Source organism: Nicotiana tabacum, chromosome 9 (assembly GCF_000715075.1).
Source record: "Nicotiana tabacum cultivar K326 chromosome 9, ASM71507v2, whole genome shotgun sequence".
In the NCBI taxonomy this organism is placed as follows: Eukaryota; Viridiplantae; Streptophyta; class Magnoliopsida; order Solanales; family Solanaceae; genus Nicotiana; species Nicotiana tabacum.
In genome coordinates, this window is record NC_134088.1 from 64,416,801 (window position 1) to 64,434,166 (window position 17,366).

Consider the following 17,366-nt stretch of genomic DNA (forward strand, 5'->3'; position numbering starts at 1 on the left):
AAATTAATATAATATCCTAATATTTGGAAAATAGGACAATCTTCAATAAATTGTTCGAAGTTTAGAAAAATGCACAAAAATTGTAGCATTTAACTAATTGCAATAAATGAAAGAAATTTTCATATTTTATAAAAATAGGAATATTTATCAATAAATTGCATTATAGTTAAAAATGTGCAAAATACTATATTTTATTATTTTTTGACAAGAAAACCTGCAGAATTTAATTTTTAAATACGGAGGGTCAAAATTGAGTGTCAATAAGTAGACTTTGGTGTTATCGAGGTCTGTTTGGGATTCCAAGCCTGAAAATAGTTCCGTATGGTAATTTATGACTTGCACACAAAATTTGGTGTCATTCCGAGTAGTCTAAATATGATTCGACGCGTTCGGAGCTAATTGAAAAGTTTGAAGTTCATAAGTTGATTCAAGTTAGTTTTGGGGTACGATTCGTGATTTCGATATTTTTTTACGTATGTCGAGGGTTCAAGCAGGTCCGTTTAAGTTCATGGACCTGTCGGTGCGATTGGTCGGGGTCCCGGTGTCACGCCCCGTACCTGGGCTTGGACGTAACACGGCACCCGATGCTTGACTACATGCGACTGAGTGAACCAACTGGCTGGCTGAATCAACATGTGATATCATAACATACTGAATGCGGAAGATAAACTAACACATGCTGATAAATTGAAAGTTTGGATGATTTAAATCAAAGTGCGGAAATACTAATACAATTCTGAAATATATTTATAGCCAACATAGCTTAACATGAAAAGTATGCGACTCTGTCTAACTATTGCTCTAGTTTATGAAGCCTCTAATGAAGTACTGAAAATACTGACTGTCTGAAAATACTGAAGACTGTAAGGTAATGATAATGCCCCGAAAGAACTGGGATCACCAAATAGCTGGTACGAGAATCCTAGCGCTCTGAATCGTCAACCTGTAAATTATTACCTGCATCGTGAGATACAGGCCCCAGGCAAAAAGGGACATCAGTACATTTAAATTGCACTGGTATATAAAGCAACTGAAAGAAAGAACTATAAATGCTAAAACTGAAACTAAGCTGATAACTGAGAATTGATAATTGATAACTAAAATGATAACTATTGAAACTAAAACTAAAACTGAAATGAAAACTGATAACTGATAACTGATATGATAACTGATAACTGATAACTAAAATAATAACTGATAACTGATAACTAAAATGATAACTGATAACTGAAATGATAACTGATAACTAAACTGAACAAAGGAAGTAAGGATATGAATACTCCCTCTTCTAAATGATGAACAACTTGTTTATCTGAATAAACTACGGACTCATGACCAATATATATGTGCACAAGCTACGCCCTCAGACCCAAGTATACGTATACATAACTACGACCTCAGGCCCAAAAATGCATAATGCATCAACTACGGCCTCAGGCCCAAACATGCATAAAGCATAAACTACAGCCTCTTGCCCAAATATGCATAAAGCATATAAACTACGACCTCAGGCCCAAATACAGGTTTTTAACATTCAGGGATTTAAATTCAGGAACTGAGAATTATACTACAATATGTGATGCTGAAATATTGAATCATATTGAGTTACATGATACTGGAATACTGAATAGGACTAGACTGAGGCATGTATTGTTGAACTGATTATGAAAACTGAAACTTTGAATGATTATGACATGCTGAGTAATCTAGAAAGAGACTCATGGGCATCGAACTCAGGTCTATATTGATTACACACTGAGCTCACAACGTTTAGAATGAAAGTCATGAATGAGTTATGGAGATAGATAATAGAAGTTCTGCAACTATTCAAGGAACTAGGCTTAACTATACTTCTGAGGCAATTAGTAACATCGTAAAAGAACGTAGTGTAGGGAGAATCATTAACATTACCAAACATAGAGAGTTAGCCTCACATACCTTAACTTCCTGCTCTTGAGCGTAATACAATATTCGCCAACTCTTTCAACTTTAATCTATATCAATACAAGTCAAAGGGATTCCATATTAGCAATAATACTCATGTTTTGGTCACTTAGGCCTTTTATCAAACACTTGGTAGGCATAAAGCTTCATAGTCCTTATTAATGGTGTTTCTATAATCAATAACCCATTCTCTTACTCATAGATAAATTCTAAAATCTCAAATTGCTATAATCAATACTATTCTTTATCCCATAAGATAACACACCCTTAATCAATAATCAACAATCAATAATCCAAACCTATAACAGTTCATGCTTTTCAATCAAACCCATCAACTCATATCTCATGACCTTAGAGTCTATAATCATTAATCCAATGCTATAATCGTTTAGAGGGTGACGATATTACCTTTTGATGTTCAATCATGTTGAATTCGAGTTCTAGGGTTTCTTTCCTCAACAATGATGTCCCAGTAGAATATCTAATGATTTGAAGGGTTTATACATGTTAATAATGTGTTGAACAATTGAAACTAACTTAGAATCACCATTAAAACTCACCTTGGATGGTGGAGGGACCTTGGGGGAGGTTAGGTTCTTGAGAGGTTTCCTTTCTAGAGCAAGTTTTTGTGTTTTGGGGTGTGGGGGATGAAGTAGGGCTTTAAAAATGACCCCCCGGGTGCGCTCCCACACACTTGAAGGCCTCGACCACGCACCTAACACCGAAAAGCACTATCACTGCCACAAGTGCGCGGCTGCGCATGGGACCATCCGGGCGCGCACTTGGCATGCATACTACGCATTCCTCAGTAAAATACACATAACGTTTTCCACAAAGATCCTTTTGGGCTACACAATATATCTTTGGAAAGCTTTTTCAAAGGGATTCAACTTTTGTGTTTTGAGTTTTCACAAATTCCTTACACCTTCACTACATCCTGCTGCAAGACATACCTTTTGTAAACTTAGTCGATTTTATCGAATCTTAAACACCTCACTCTCCGTCTTGATTCTAAAATAACTATTTCCACCCTCATACCGATAGAACTTTACATGTTCAAAATATAATATTACTACGCATTTAACACATTCATACCTAAGCCGAATTTACGGGGTGTTACATTTTCTCCCCCTTGGGATCATTCGTCCTCGAATGCTTGTCATGGCTGTAACCATGACTAACTCTGGACCTTAAACGGATCTGGTGGAAACATGAACTTTCATGACCACTTGCATACTAAACTGAATGAATATATGATTACTGAATTGTTGAGGTACTGAACTGAATGACTACTGCATTGACGGAATACTGGTCTGCCATGGATACGTGAATACTAAACTGACATCAATATATGAGTACTAAGCTGGCATGAATATCTGTATACTGGACTGACATGAGTATATGAGTATTGAACTGATATGAGTAAATGAGTATTGAACTAACATGAGTATCCGAGTACTGGAAACTTGAATGCCATAACATGACACGTGAAGTACTGGTGATGACCCAAAATGTTATCTTTAAATTTAATAATTAATTTTGTATTCTAAGACCTCGAAAAGCACTATTTATCATTTCTTGACTTGCGTGCGCAGCCCGTAAAATTTTTCGAAAAGTTTTCAGGTGAAAAATGAATTAAAATGTGAATTAGAGCCTAAAAACTCAATTGAGTTGACTTTGGTCAACATTTTGAGCAAACGGACTCGGATCAGTGTTTTGATAGTTTTGGTAGGTCCGTATCGTGATTTGGGACTTAGGCGTATGCCCGGAATCAAAATTCTGAGGTCCCTAGCCCGAGATATGGAATTTTGATGAAAAATTAAAAGTTTAAGTTCAAATAGTGGCCGGATGTCAAATTATGTGCAAACGACCCCGGAATAGAATTTTGATGATTCCAACAGCTCCGTATGATGATTTTGGACTTAGGAGCATGATCGTAATTTTATTTGGAAGTCCGTAGTGGAATTAAGTTTGAAATGCCAAAAGTTAAATGTTTGGAAAGTTTGACTGGGGGGTTGACTTTTTGATATCGAGGTCGGAATCCGATTCTGGAATTGGAATAGGTCTGTTATGTCATTTATGACTTGTGTGCAAAATTTGAAGTCATTCCGAATTGATTTGATGTGTTTCGGCACAAGATATAGAATTTGAAAGTTCAAAGTTCATAGATTTTGATTTGAGGTGCGATTCGTCGTTTTGATGTTGTTTGATGTGGCTTGAAGCCTCGACTAAGTTCGTATTGTATTTTGGGACATGTTGGTATAATTGGTTAAGTTCCCGAGGGTCTCGGGTGAATTTCGGAAGGTAAACGGAATGGATTTCGGACAAAGAAGGCTGCTGGAAATTTCTGTTGCAGAAATTTCTCCTGCGTGGAGCCAAATTTGGAAGCTTATATCGCGCAATCTATAAGGAATCAGAAAATATTTAAAACATAAAAGTTGTAGCCCTTTGATTCTAGTTTACATAAAGTTAAACCATTCATTATTTTGACATTTTTACAGAAAGTTATGATGGATTGAATGAAGGCTAGTAGAGCAATTTTGCCAGAAATTTCGCCAGAATTTCTGATGTGTGGAGCCGACTTTGGAAGCTTATATCTCGAAATTCATAAGGAATCGGAAGAGTTTCAAAACATAAAAGTTGTAGTTGTTGGATTTTAGTTTCCAGAAATTTACACCATTCATCATTTCAACATTTATACAAAACGTTATGATCAATTGAAGAAAGGCTGGTAGAGCAGTTTCTGGTCATTTTATTCATTTCGTTTTGGATTTTTGGAGCACGGTTCTTGGGCGATTTTTACGGGAAAATATTGGGGTAAAAATTCCTTATCCTATATTGATTATATTTCATGATTCCATACTCATTTACATCATGAATCCGTGAATTTATGGAAGAAAAATCAAGATTTTTGCAAAATCTTCCAAAAATGAAAATTTAAGATTTGGAGGTCGAGTTGTTATCAGAATTTGGTAAAATTGGTATGGGTGGACTCGTAATTGAATGGGTTGTCGGATTTTATAAGTTTCGCCAGATTCTGAGATGTGGGCCCCACAGGCAAAATTTGAGTTAATTTCGGATTTTATTGAAAATATAATATTTTCTTATGAAATTGATTACTATAATTTTTGTTGACTGTATCAAATTAATTATGACTAGATACGAGTCGATCGGAGTCGAAAAAATGAGGAAAAAGCATAATACTTGATTAAATTGGAGCAAGTCGAAGTAAGTGACTTGTCTAACCTTGTGTGGGGGAAATTCCCCTAGGATTGATAATTATAATGTGTGAAAAGTCGTGTACACGAGGTGATGAGTATGTACACGAGCTAAATGTGAAAGATTATATTTTAAATTGTGTAGATCATTGTTGCGCATTAATTAAATTATTTCATTTTGTTATATTCTTCATTATTGATTTAATGTTTATATTTTTTAAATTTGTTTGACCTTTTCCTACTAATTGTTTTTTTTTTTAATTGAAACTTGTTTTCTTTTATAATGTGCATTATTTGAAGGTTGATTTTTTTTAAAATTAAATATTATTAATATGAAGTATTTGACATTTTTTAAATTTGATATTGAAGTAACGTATTAAAAATTTGAAATATTATTTTTTTGAATTATTTATTCTTGAATATTTTCATAAGATTGTTTTTTTTTATTATTCTGGCATGAGCCGTGAGCTCTTTATTATTGAAAACTATTGTTGTTGATTTGTTTGTGGAAAAATTAAAATATTGGGCACTTGAGGTGCAAATTGTGATATATTGTGATATTGATACACATGCGGTGGTATAAGGTCTGGGTGTTGAAACGCATGCGGTGAGATAAGGGTGTCTTGATACGCGTGGCTAGTAGGGGTGACTACTAGAAGTCATGCAGTGTGATAAGGGTGGCTAAAACGCGGGATGCTATTTCGGGAAAAAATATTTTCTTTAAATAAATTGTGAAGGCTCCCGCGGTGATATAAGGAAATGAGATATTGTGAAATTATTTATAACTTGGGACTACGAGGCGGTACCTCGGTAGTGCCCTTGTTGATATTGATTTATGGCCATAGTTGCTTTCGATTAATTGTTGTGATTTTCATAAAGTTGAAGGAAATTCTGTTTTGATTCCACGAGATATTATTTGCAATTATTTGGTGTCATTAAATGTGACATACTATTTGATTCATTTTCAATGTCATTTTATTTTACTACATTGATAAACATTTTACCATGCCATTATTATATTCCAGTAGGGCCTCACCTGACCTCGTCACTACTCTACCGAGGTTAGGCTTGGCACTTACTGGGTACCGCTGTGGTGTACTCATACTATGCTTCTGCACATCTTTTTGTGCAGATCCAGGTATATTTTACCAGCCTAGACGTCATTGAGTTACCTGCGCACGGAGACTTCGAGGTATATCTGCCAGTGTCCGCAGACTCCGAAGTCCCCTTCTATCATTTTATGTTGCTTTCTTATATTTTATTTAGACCTTGACATATAGAGACATTGAGAATAAATTCTTAGAAGCTTGTGACTTATTTCTACCGGGTTTTGGGAGTTGAAATTGTTTGAATTGTAGTTTATTTATTTCAGATATTTATTATTATTCCGCATTGATAGGCTTACCTAGTCTTAGAGACTAGGTGCCATCACGACATCCTACGGAGGGAATTTGGGGTCGTGACAAGTTGGTATCATAGCACTAGGTTCATAGGTGTTATGAGTCACAAGCAGGTTTAGTAGAGTCTTGTGGATCGGTACGGAGACGTCTGTACTTATCTTCGAGAGGCTATGGAACTGTTAGGAAATATTCATTTCTTTGATTCCTTATCGTGCGGCATTGATTTAGCTTGAAACATATATCTTATATTCCTTTGTATCCACTCATGTATGACATTGTGCACTTGGTATCAGTTGTGCGTCGACGGTTCGTGATGCCGCAGATGGACTACGAGGGAGCCAGAGATGCTCAAACATTGCCTCAACGTGTGGTTCCGACTGAAGATGCGGGCGTATTGAGAGATCACCTAGTGAATCATGTGGGGGTGCAACGGACGTTGGCGTCTGGTTGATTTATACGAGATGTGAAGGTTATTATTGTGGATCATCAGACGTTATGACCTATGACTTCGGACCGAGTGGGGGGAGTCCACTACCAATGGGTGGATTGCGGGGTCATGTGTTATATCAGTTTTGGCCTGAAATGTATATATGTGGTACTAAAAGGTTCCCTAAAATTTACACATGTTTAAGGCCTGAGATTTTGTAGAGGATAAGGTTGGGATTTGTTGTATGTCTGCCTCCTTAATAATCATGTACTTCAGTACCAAAGGAGTTATAGAAACAACTCTAAATTTGTAGAAGGTCTACTTAGCGTGGACGTCACTGTTGCGGATTTTGGGATGCTTCGGAGTAAGTACACTTGTTGACGAGAGTCTGGACTATGTGGTTCGTGACAAGATTTATCTGTATGGAGCTCTACTTTTGTGATCGTTGTGTATAAATAGGGGTAAGGGTTACCCCAAAGAAGAGTCGAAGAGTATGTTAAGAAATTGGTCAGCTCAACAGTGTAGAGTCAGTATAACAAAAGAAGAAATTCGCCTTGGGAGAGATAATTCTCCACTGGTGTTCGTGGCAAGCCTATGAAGAGAGCAGACCAGCCAATGCAACACCGCCCACTTGGCTCAGTTCTCAGAAATGCTTTTGAAAGAGTTTGTTTTCTGGACTCTCCGTAATGCGTGGCGCATAGGGTTTGAACGGTTGCGTTATGTCACCATTGACGATGTCAGAATGCCATCAGGTTCAATAATTTAGCCCGTCATACTCCTACTTTGCTTCCTATAGCCAGAGGGCGAGTCCACAGACTCATTAAAGGACTCAATTATGATCATAAAATTTTGTACGACTAGGGAGCTAAAAGCTGATACTTCATTTCTGCTAGTTGTACAAATTGCCAAGATATTAGAATGTGTTCGGGGTGAGGAAAAAAAAGGAAACTAAGGAGACCAAGACGTCTCAAGGTTCTGGGGGATTCAGTGGATTCTACTCTGCAAGTATAAATCATTATGGAGGGGGCTCGGGCAGTCGGCCAGCCCAGTCCGCACATCAGATTACTCGGGGTGCTCCAGTAAGTTCTTTTAATGCACCACCGACATGAGTTCCTACAATGGTGATTCCAGTTATCTGGCACAGACTCAATATGAGCAGCCTAACCCGCAATAGGGTTGTTATGAATACGGTGATACTAGGCACATCATGAGAAAAATTGTCAAAAACTTAGGAGAGACTTATTTCATCAAAGAACTTAGGCTACGTGCCCCATTGCAGTTACTACACCACCCACACGACCAGTTAGGGGTGGAGGACAGACGGGTAAAAGGCGTCCTAGAGGTGGAGACCCAGCCTTTGATATATTTGTTTTACGGTATGGCGGAGGTCGCTACATCAGATGGTGTCGTTACAGGTACGACCTCGATTTAATATAAAGGAATAATTTCCTTAAGTTGATTCGGTTCTCAATATCGAAACGAGTCTTCCTATTGTGCTCCACTTATGAGTGAGCTTCATAATTCTATAATCTACTTATGTGTTTACCCCTGTTGGGAGATTGTTTGGAGATAACTACGCCTATCATTTCGTGTTGGTCATTAATAAGAGCTGCGAGGCTAAATGTGGCTTTCTGTTGCTCATTTCGGTAAATTTTGATGTAAATTCCGAATAATTAATTGCAAATTATGAATTATATGCCCTACCGATGTGGGGTTCATTATGTGTTGTGATTTGGTGTAACCGAAATTATTTAAAAGGAAAAAATGGAAATTTTCAATTGGCACGATGTGCATATTACTTGTGATTCAGAACTGAGGACGAGATCCTCATATTTTTATATAAATTGATATGTTTAAACCGGGTTACGAGCTGCGGTGGAAGTTATATAAGGACGAGATCCTTGTGAGGAAAATTCTTGTGTTTAAGTTCTCCCTTGTGAAATTAAATTTGTACTATAATACTAATAGGGAGTCATGCCTGTTAGGCTTATTTGAAAATTCTTATATGAAATTCTCTGTGCATAGTTGTCAAATTCGTGTTGTAATTATTAATTTTTAACCTATGAGGTAGGTGCCCGCCCAGGTGGCGTTAAATGTGACTCGTTAATTCGGGTAAATAATTATGAAGTCTTCATGCCTCGCATCTAGTTATCAGTATTATGAAGGTTTGCAACGAGATTTTTGTTAACATGTGGTTAAATGACGATTCTGTAATTGATTATGAACAACTATTAAGACCAAATTGATCCAAGAGGGTGCCCCATTTACAGGGTCAGACGAGTGTGAGTTAAGCTTTCAGAAGCTCAAGATCACTTTGACTCCGACACAAGCGTTGGTATTACTTACATGTTCAAGGTCTTATACTGTGTATTGTGACGCGTCACGTATTGGTCTCGGCGCGATATTGATGCAAGATGGTAGGGTGATTGCCTACGCGTCCAGACAGTTAAAGGTACATGAGAAAAACAAAAATCGGTCCACGGCCTTGAGTTAGCAGCTATTGTTCGTGCCTTGAAGAATTTGGCGACATTATTTGTACGGTGTCCATTTTGAGGTCTACATCGATCACCGAAGTCTACAACATCTGTTTAAACAGAAGGATCTTAATTTACGGCAGCGGAGATGGTTGGAGTTGCTTAAGGATTATGATATCACCATTCTCTATCATCTTGGGAAGGCCAATGTAGTGGCCGATGCCTTGAGTTGTAAGGCGGAGAGTTTGGGCAGCTTAGCATATTTACCGGTAGCAGAGAGGCCTTTGGCCTTGGATATTCAGGCCTTAGCCAACCAGTTTGTCAGATTGGATGTTTTCGAACCGAGTCGAGTTTTGGCTTGTGTGGTTTCTCAATCTTCTCTTTATGATCGTATTAGGGAGAATCAGTATGATGACCCCCATTTGCGTGTCCTTAAGGATACAGTTCAGCACGGTGATGCCAAAGAAGTCACAATTGGAGATGACAATGTATTACGGATGCAGGGCAGGCTATGTGTGCCTAATATGGATGGTTTTCATGAATTGATTCTCTATGAGGCTCACAGTTCGCGGTACTCCATATATCCGGGTACTGCGAAGATGTAGCGGGACTTGAGGCAACATTATTGGTGGAGGAAGATGAAGAAAGACATAGTGAAGTATGTAGCTCGGTGTCTAAATTGTCAACAAGTGAAATATGAGCATCAACGACCGAGTGGATTGCTTCAAAAGTTAGTGATTCCAAAATGGAAATGGGAGAGGATCACTATGGATTTCGTTATTAGGCTCTCACGGACTCAGAGGAAGTTCAATGCAGCTTGGGTGATTATGGATAGATTGACCAAGTCAGCTCATTGCAATCCTATGATGACTACCTACTCTTCCGAGCAGTTGGCTCGAATCTATATTCGCAAGATTGTCAGATTTCACGGCATACCGTTATCTATCATCTCTGACCGGGGTACGCAGTTTACATCACAGTTCTGGAGGGCAGTATAACGTGAGTTGGGTACTCGGGTAGAGTTGAGTACAACATTTCACCCTCAGACGGACGGGCAGTCCAAACGCACTATTCAGATACTGGAGGATATGCTTCGTGCGTGTGTGATAGATTTTGGGGGTGCTTGGGATCGGTTCTTACCACTTGCGTAGTTTGCTTACAATAACAGTTGTCAGTCAAGCATTCAGATGGCTCCGTATGAGGCCTTGTATGGTAGGTGGTGTCAGTCCCCAGTGGGTTGGTTTGAACCGGGCGAGGCTAGGCTATTGGGTACAGACTTGGTTCAGGATGCCTTGGAAAAGGTTAAGTTGATTCAGGATTGACTTCGTACATCCCAATCTAGACAGAAGAGTTATGCGAATCGGAAGGTTCGTGATGTTGCATTCATGGTTGGTGAGCGGGTATTGCTCCGGGTTTCTCCTATGAAGGGTGTGATGAGGTTCGGGAAGAAGGGCAATTTGAGCCCTAGGTATATTGGGCCTTTTGAGATTCTTGAGAGAGTTGGAGAGGTGGCTTACAAACTTGCACTACTACCTAGTCTCTTTGCCGGTCATCCGGTATTCCATGTTTCCATGCTTCGAAAATATCACGGCGATCCGTCTCATGTGTTAGACTTCAGTTCGGTTCAGTTGGACAAGAATCTATCTTATGTTGAGGAACCAATGGCTATTTTGGATAGGCATGTTCGAAAGCTGAGGTCAAAGAACATTGCTTCCGTGAAGGTTCAGTGGAGGGGTCATCCGGTCGAGGAGGCGACTTGGGAGACCGAGCATGATATGCGCAGCTGTTATCCGCACTTATTCACCAGCTTAGGTACTTTTTCTAACTCCGTGCGAGGACGAACGTTTGTTTTAGAGGTGGAGAATGTGATGACCCAAAATGTCATCTTTGAATTTAATAATTAATTTTGTATTCTAAGACCTCAAAAAGCACTATTTTATTATTCCTCGACTTGCGTGCGTAGCCCGTAAAATTTTTCGAAAAGTTTTCAGGTGAAAAATGAATTAAAATGTGAATTAGAGCCTTAAAACTCAATTGAGTTGACTTTGGTCAACATTTTGAGCAAACGGACTCGGATCAGTGTTTTGTCAGTTGAGTTGACTTTGGTCAACATTTGGGACTTAGGCGTATGCTCGGAATCAAATTCCGAGGTCCCTAGCCCGAGATATGGAATTTTGATGAAAAATTAAAAGTTTAAGTTCAAATAGTGATCGGATGTCAAATTATGTGCAAACGACCCCGGAATAGAATTTTGATGATTCCAACAGCTCCGTATGATGATTTTGGACTTAGGAGCATGATCGGAATTTTATTTGGAAGTTCGTAGTGGAATTAGGCTTGAAATGCCAAAAGTTAAATTTTTGGGAAGTTTGACCCCGTTGACTTTTTGATATCGAGGTCGGAATCCGATTCTGGAAATGGGAATAGGTCTGTTATGTCATTTATGACTTGTGTGCAAAATTTGAAAACATTCCGAATTGATTTGATGTGTTTCGGCACAAGATATAGAATTTGAAAGTTCAAAGTTCATAGATTTTGATTTGAGGTGCTATTCGTCGTTTTGATATTGTTTGATGTGGTTTGAAGCCTCGACTAAGTTCGTATTGTATTTTGGGACATGTTGGTATAATTGGTTAAGGTCCCGAGGGTCTCGGGTGGATTTCAGAAGGTAAACATAATGGATTTTGGACAAAGAAGGCTGCTGGAAATTTCTGTTGCAGATATTTCGCCAGAAATTTCTGGTGCGTGGAGCCGAATTTGGAAGCTTATATCGCGCAATCTATAAGAAATCAGAAAATATTCAAAACATAAAAGTTATAGCCGTTTGATTCTAGTTTCCATAAAGTTAAACCATTCATCATTTTGACATTTTTACAGAAAGTTATGATAGATTGAATGAAAGCTAGTAGAGCAGTTTTGCCAGAAATTTCGCCAGAAATTTCTGATGTGTGGAGCCGACTTTGGAAGCTTATATCTCAAAATTCATAAAGAATCGGAAGATTTTCAAAACATGAAAGTTGTAGTCGTTTGATTCTAATTTCTAGAAAGTTACACCATTCATCATTTGAACATTTGTACAGAAAGGTATGATCAATTGAAGAAAGGCTGGTAGAGCAGTTTCTGGTGGACTTATAGTGACGAAAAATGGACTTTTAGTGAGGGATTGGCAGAAACTTAAGGACCAAAAATGGTCATTTTATTCATTTCATTTTGGATTTTTGGAGCACGGTTCTTGGGCGATTTTCACGGGAAAATATTGGGGTAAGTGTTCCTTATCCTATATTGATTATATTTCATGATTCCATACTCATTTACATCATGAATCCGTGAATATATGGAAGAAAAATCAAGATTTTTGCAAAATCTTCCAAAAATAAAAATTTAAGATTTGGAGGTCGAGTTTTTATCGGAATTTGGTAAAATTAGTATGGGTGGACTCGTAATTGAATGGGTTGTCGGATTTTGTAAGTTTCGCCGGATTCTGAGATGTGGGCCCCACAGGTAAATTTTGAGTTAATTTCGGATTTTATTGAAAATATAATATTTTCTTATGAAATTGATTACTATAATTTTTGTTGACTGTATTGAATTAATTATGACTAGATACGAATCGATCGGAGTCATAAAAACGAGAAAAAAGCATAATACTTGGTTAAATTGGAGCAAGTCGAGGTAAGTGACTTGTCTAACTTTGTGTGGGAGAAATTCTCCTAGGATTGATAATTCTAATGTGTGAAAAGTCATGTACACGAGGTGACGAGTGTGTACACGGGCTAAATGTGAAAGATTATGTTTTAAATTGTGTAGATCATTGTTGCGCATTAATTAAATTATTTCATTTTGTTATATTCTTCATTATTGATTTAATGTTTATATTTTTTAAATTTGCTTGACCTTTTCCTCCTAATTGTTTTTTTTGTTTAATTGAAACTTGTTTTCTTTTATACTGTGCATTATTTGAAGGTTGATTTTCTTTAAATTAAATATTATTAATATGAAGTATTTGACATTTTTTAAATTTGATATTGAAGTAACGTATTAAAAATTTGAAATATTATTTTTCTGAATTATTTATTCTTGAATATTTTCGTAAGATTGTTTTTTTGGATTATTCTAGCATGAGCCGTGAGCTCTTTATTATTGAAAACTATTGTTGTTGATTTTTTTTGTGGAAAAATTGAAATATTGGGCACTTGAGGTGCAAATTGTGATATATTGTGATATTAATACGCATGAGGTGGTATAAGGTCTGGGTGTTGAAATGCATGCGGTGAGATAAGGGTGTCTTGATACGCGTGGCTAGTAGGGGTGACTACTAGAAGTCATGTAGTGTGATTAGGGTGGCTAAAATGCGGGATGCTATTTCGGAAAAAAATGTTTTCTTTAAATAAATTGTGAAGGCTCCCGCGGTGATATAAGGAAATGAGATATTGTGAAATTATTTATAACTTGGGACTACGAAGCGGTACCTCGGTAGTGCCCTTGTTGATATTGATTTATGGTCATAGTTGCTTTCGATTAATTGTTGTGATTTTCATAAAGTTGAAGGAAATTCTGCTTTGATTCCACGAGATATTGTTTGCAATTATTTGGTGTCATTAAATGTGACATACTATTTGATTCATTTTCAATGTCATTTTATTTTACTACATTGATAAACATTTTACCATACCATTATTATATTCCAGTAGGGCCTCACCTGACCTCGTCACTACTCTACCGAGGTTAGGTTTGGCACTTACTGGGTACCGCTGTGGTGTACTCATACTACGCTTCTGCACATCTTTTTGTGCAGATCCAGGTACATTTTTACCAGCCTAGACGTCAGTGAGTTACCTGCGCACGGAGACTTCGAGGTATATCTGCCAGCGTCCGCAGACTCCGGAGTCCTCTTCTATCATTTTATGTTGCTTCCTTATATTTTATTTAGACCTTGACATATAGAGACATTGAGAATAAATTCTTAGAAGCTTGTGACTTATTTCTACCGGGTTTTGGGAGTTGAAATTGTTTGAATTGTAGTTTATTTATTTCAGATATTTATTATTATTTCGCATTGATAGGCTTACCTAGTCTTAGAGACTAGGTGCCATCATGACATCCTACGGATGGAATTTGGGGTCGTGACAGTATTGGGTGTACAACCGCTAAATCTGGTGGCAACTCCAACTCATAAGCTATTTGTTCGATCCTTCGCAAGATTCTATACGTCCCAATATAACAGGGATTAAGCTTCCCCTTCTTCCCAAATCTCATAATGCCTTTCATAGGCGAAACTTTTACAAATACCCAATCATCAGCTTGAAACTTTAGTTTCTATGCCACACGTCCGAATAGGACTTTTGGTGGCTCTGAGACCTCTTCATAATCAACTTGACTTTCTCCATAGTCTGATAGATAAAATTTGGTCCCAACAACTCTGCTTCACCAACTTTGAACCAACCAATTGGCGATCTACACCTTCGCCCATACGCAGTATCGTACGGTGCCATCTTGATACTAGATGATAGGTGTTATTATTAGCAAACTCAATGATAGGTATGTGATCATCACAATTACTTTTAATATCAAGGACATATCCTCAAGTGTTTGAATAATGCGCTCTGCCTGGCCAGCTTTCTGAGGATGAAATACTTGTGCCTAATCCTTTCTGAAAGAACTTCTAAAAGTTCATTTTAAACTGAGCACCACGGTCCGAAATGATGTACCACAGAGTCCCATGCAATCAGACGATTTCCTAAATGTACAAATTATCATAATCTTCTGCTGAATCTGTAGTCTTTACTGGCAAGAAGTGTGCTGACTTGGTAAGTCGATTTACAATCACCCAATCAAATCATGCTTTCAAAATGAGCAAGATAATTCTGTTATAAATTCTATATTTACCATCTCCACTCAAAAATATTGTGTATTCTATGATTAAATACTAGGCTTTCTGTTGCTCGACTTTCACTTGCTGATAATTCGAACACTTGGCCACAAAGTCTTCGACGTTTTTTTTCAAGTCGTTCCACCAATAAATCTCCTTAAGACCATGGTACATCTTTTTCGGACCTGAGTAAATAGAATACTTGAAATTCTGGGCTTCAGACATAATCCGCTCTTTCAGCTCATCTATGTCTGGAACACATAATCTGCCTTGGTACCTCAAAGTACCATCATCCCCCCTTGTTCAAAAGCCATCGTCTTATGCTTGTGTGTCCCCTCTTTCATCTACGACAAGTAGGGATCATCAAATTATTTCTCCTTCACTTTGGCTACTAAGGAGGAACAAGTCTTGTTCTGGATAACAACTTCACCATCTTCGGTGTCCGAAAGTCGAAATCCTAGCTTGGCTAAGTGTTGAATTTCTTTCACCATAGTTCTCTTGTCTGCCTCAATCATGAGCTATACTTCCCATACTTGATTATCTTTTTAAGATACTTTATGAAAACACTTATAGAATTGTTGTGAGCTAAGTCTTTGACTAGTACTCTGAAGATTAGAGTCTGGGGCAATGGCACCACCCTAGTGATACACAACTGGGCATGATTTTATAGTTCTTATATATCATGCTAACCATGCGGGTTTCAAATCTCCAACTGGACTTGCTGAAGATTTTCACTTCTCCCCCTTAGACCAAGGGTTAAGGTCTTGTACTTGCAGATAATTCTCTTATGTTGGGATCCAAACAACTTTCCTTATGTTCTGCAATTCTTACACTTTATGTCAATGACGACTCATCTTCCGACTTTCTTCTGATCAATCTTTCTTACTAGGAAAAACTAAATTACTTACATAAACGGAAAGATGATGTATTCACAAGTATCAAATACAATCTTAATGATTTAACTATGCTCACACTATTAATCTTCGGGAAACCCCGTTTCGATAACTCTTAAAGGCTATTCTTCTGTAGTTTGATCTCTTACTACCTAGTTGATTTTTCCCCACTGTCACTGTACTTCGGGTTTAACTTAAACTCTTTGGGTTCTAACACACATTTGGTATTTTAAACTATTAACCACTCACTGTTATTGACCTTCCTAAGTAAATCAACTCGTACACCTACTAGCTCTGCTGAAATTGCTAATTCACTATGTCTACTCAAACCTTACTTACTATTCTTTTACAAACTACCTGCTGGCATCATATTTTCTAATTCTGCTTTGAATAACTAAAGTGAAGCAGAAGGCTATTCCTAACTTCCCTCACAATCTGACCCTATTCTACGGTCGCATACTATCTTGTTTTTATTTCTAAACTATGTGCATGGATCACACTTAGGTAATTCATCTGTCTTAAACGAAATTGGAATATCTAACCCCAAACTTTCTATATACTTGAAAATTATATCAGACTATAAACATTCGGGGTAAACACTTAGTCACATAATCTAAGGGAGAACTATCATATCTTTTATCTCACAATAATAGCTGCTTCATATAGTAACTTACTAACATGGTACTTGCTAGTTATAATTTGAATAAATCTGAATAACTTAAAATCATTCCCTGAAATTCAATATCGGCTGCTGTTAGTTCTCATTTCGTATATCATATCTTCTTAGTCATATGCATGAGTCGTACGAAAAACACATCTTTGGTAAAAACAAATGTTTCTGACTCCTAGGTATTTTCCCTTAGGCACTTTTCTGTCCAGAACTATATTGATCAATTCTATGCCCGTTGCGGTTATATTCTTAACTTGTGTGTGGAGTCTAACATCTAAACTATCATCATCCCACCTATGGATCCATTTTCTGAATTAAAAGAAATTGTTCTGTGACGTAAAACACATATGGATACACTACCATACACAAACTTCTCCTTCAGAGTGTACCATTATCTGATAAATCACTTCCTGCACCATCCAGTGAGCCTTGAGTCTTAATCCGGACCTAAGACATGCGAAGTATTTGCTA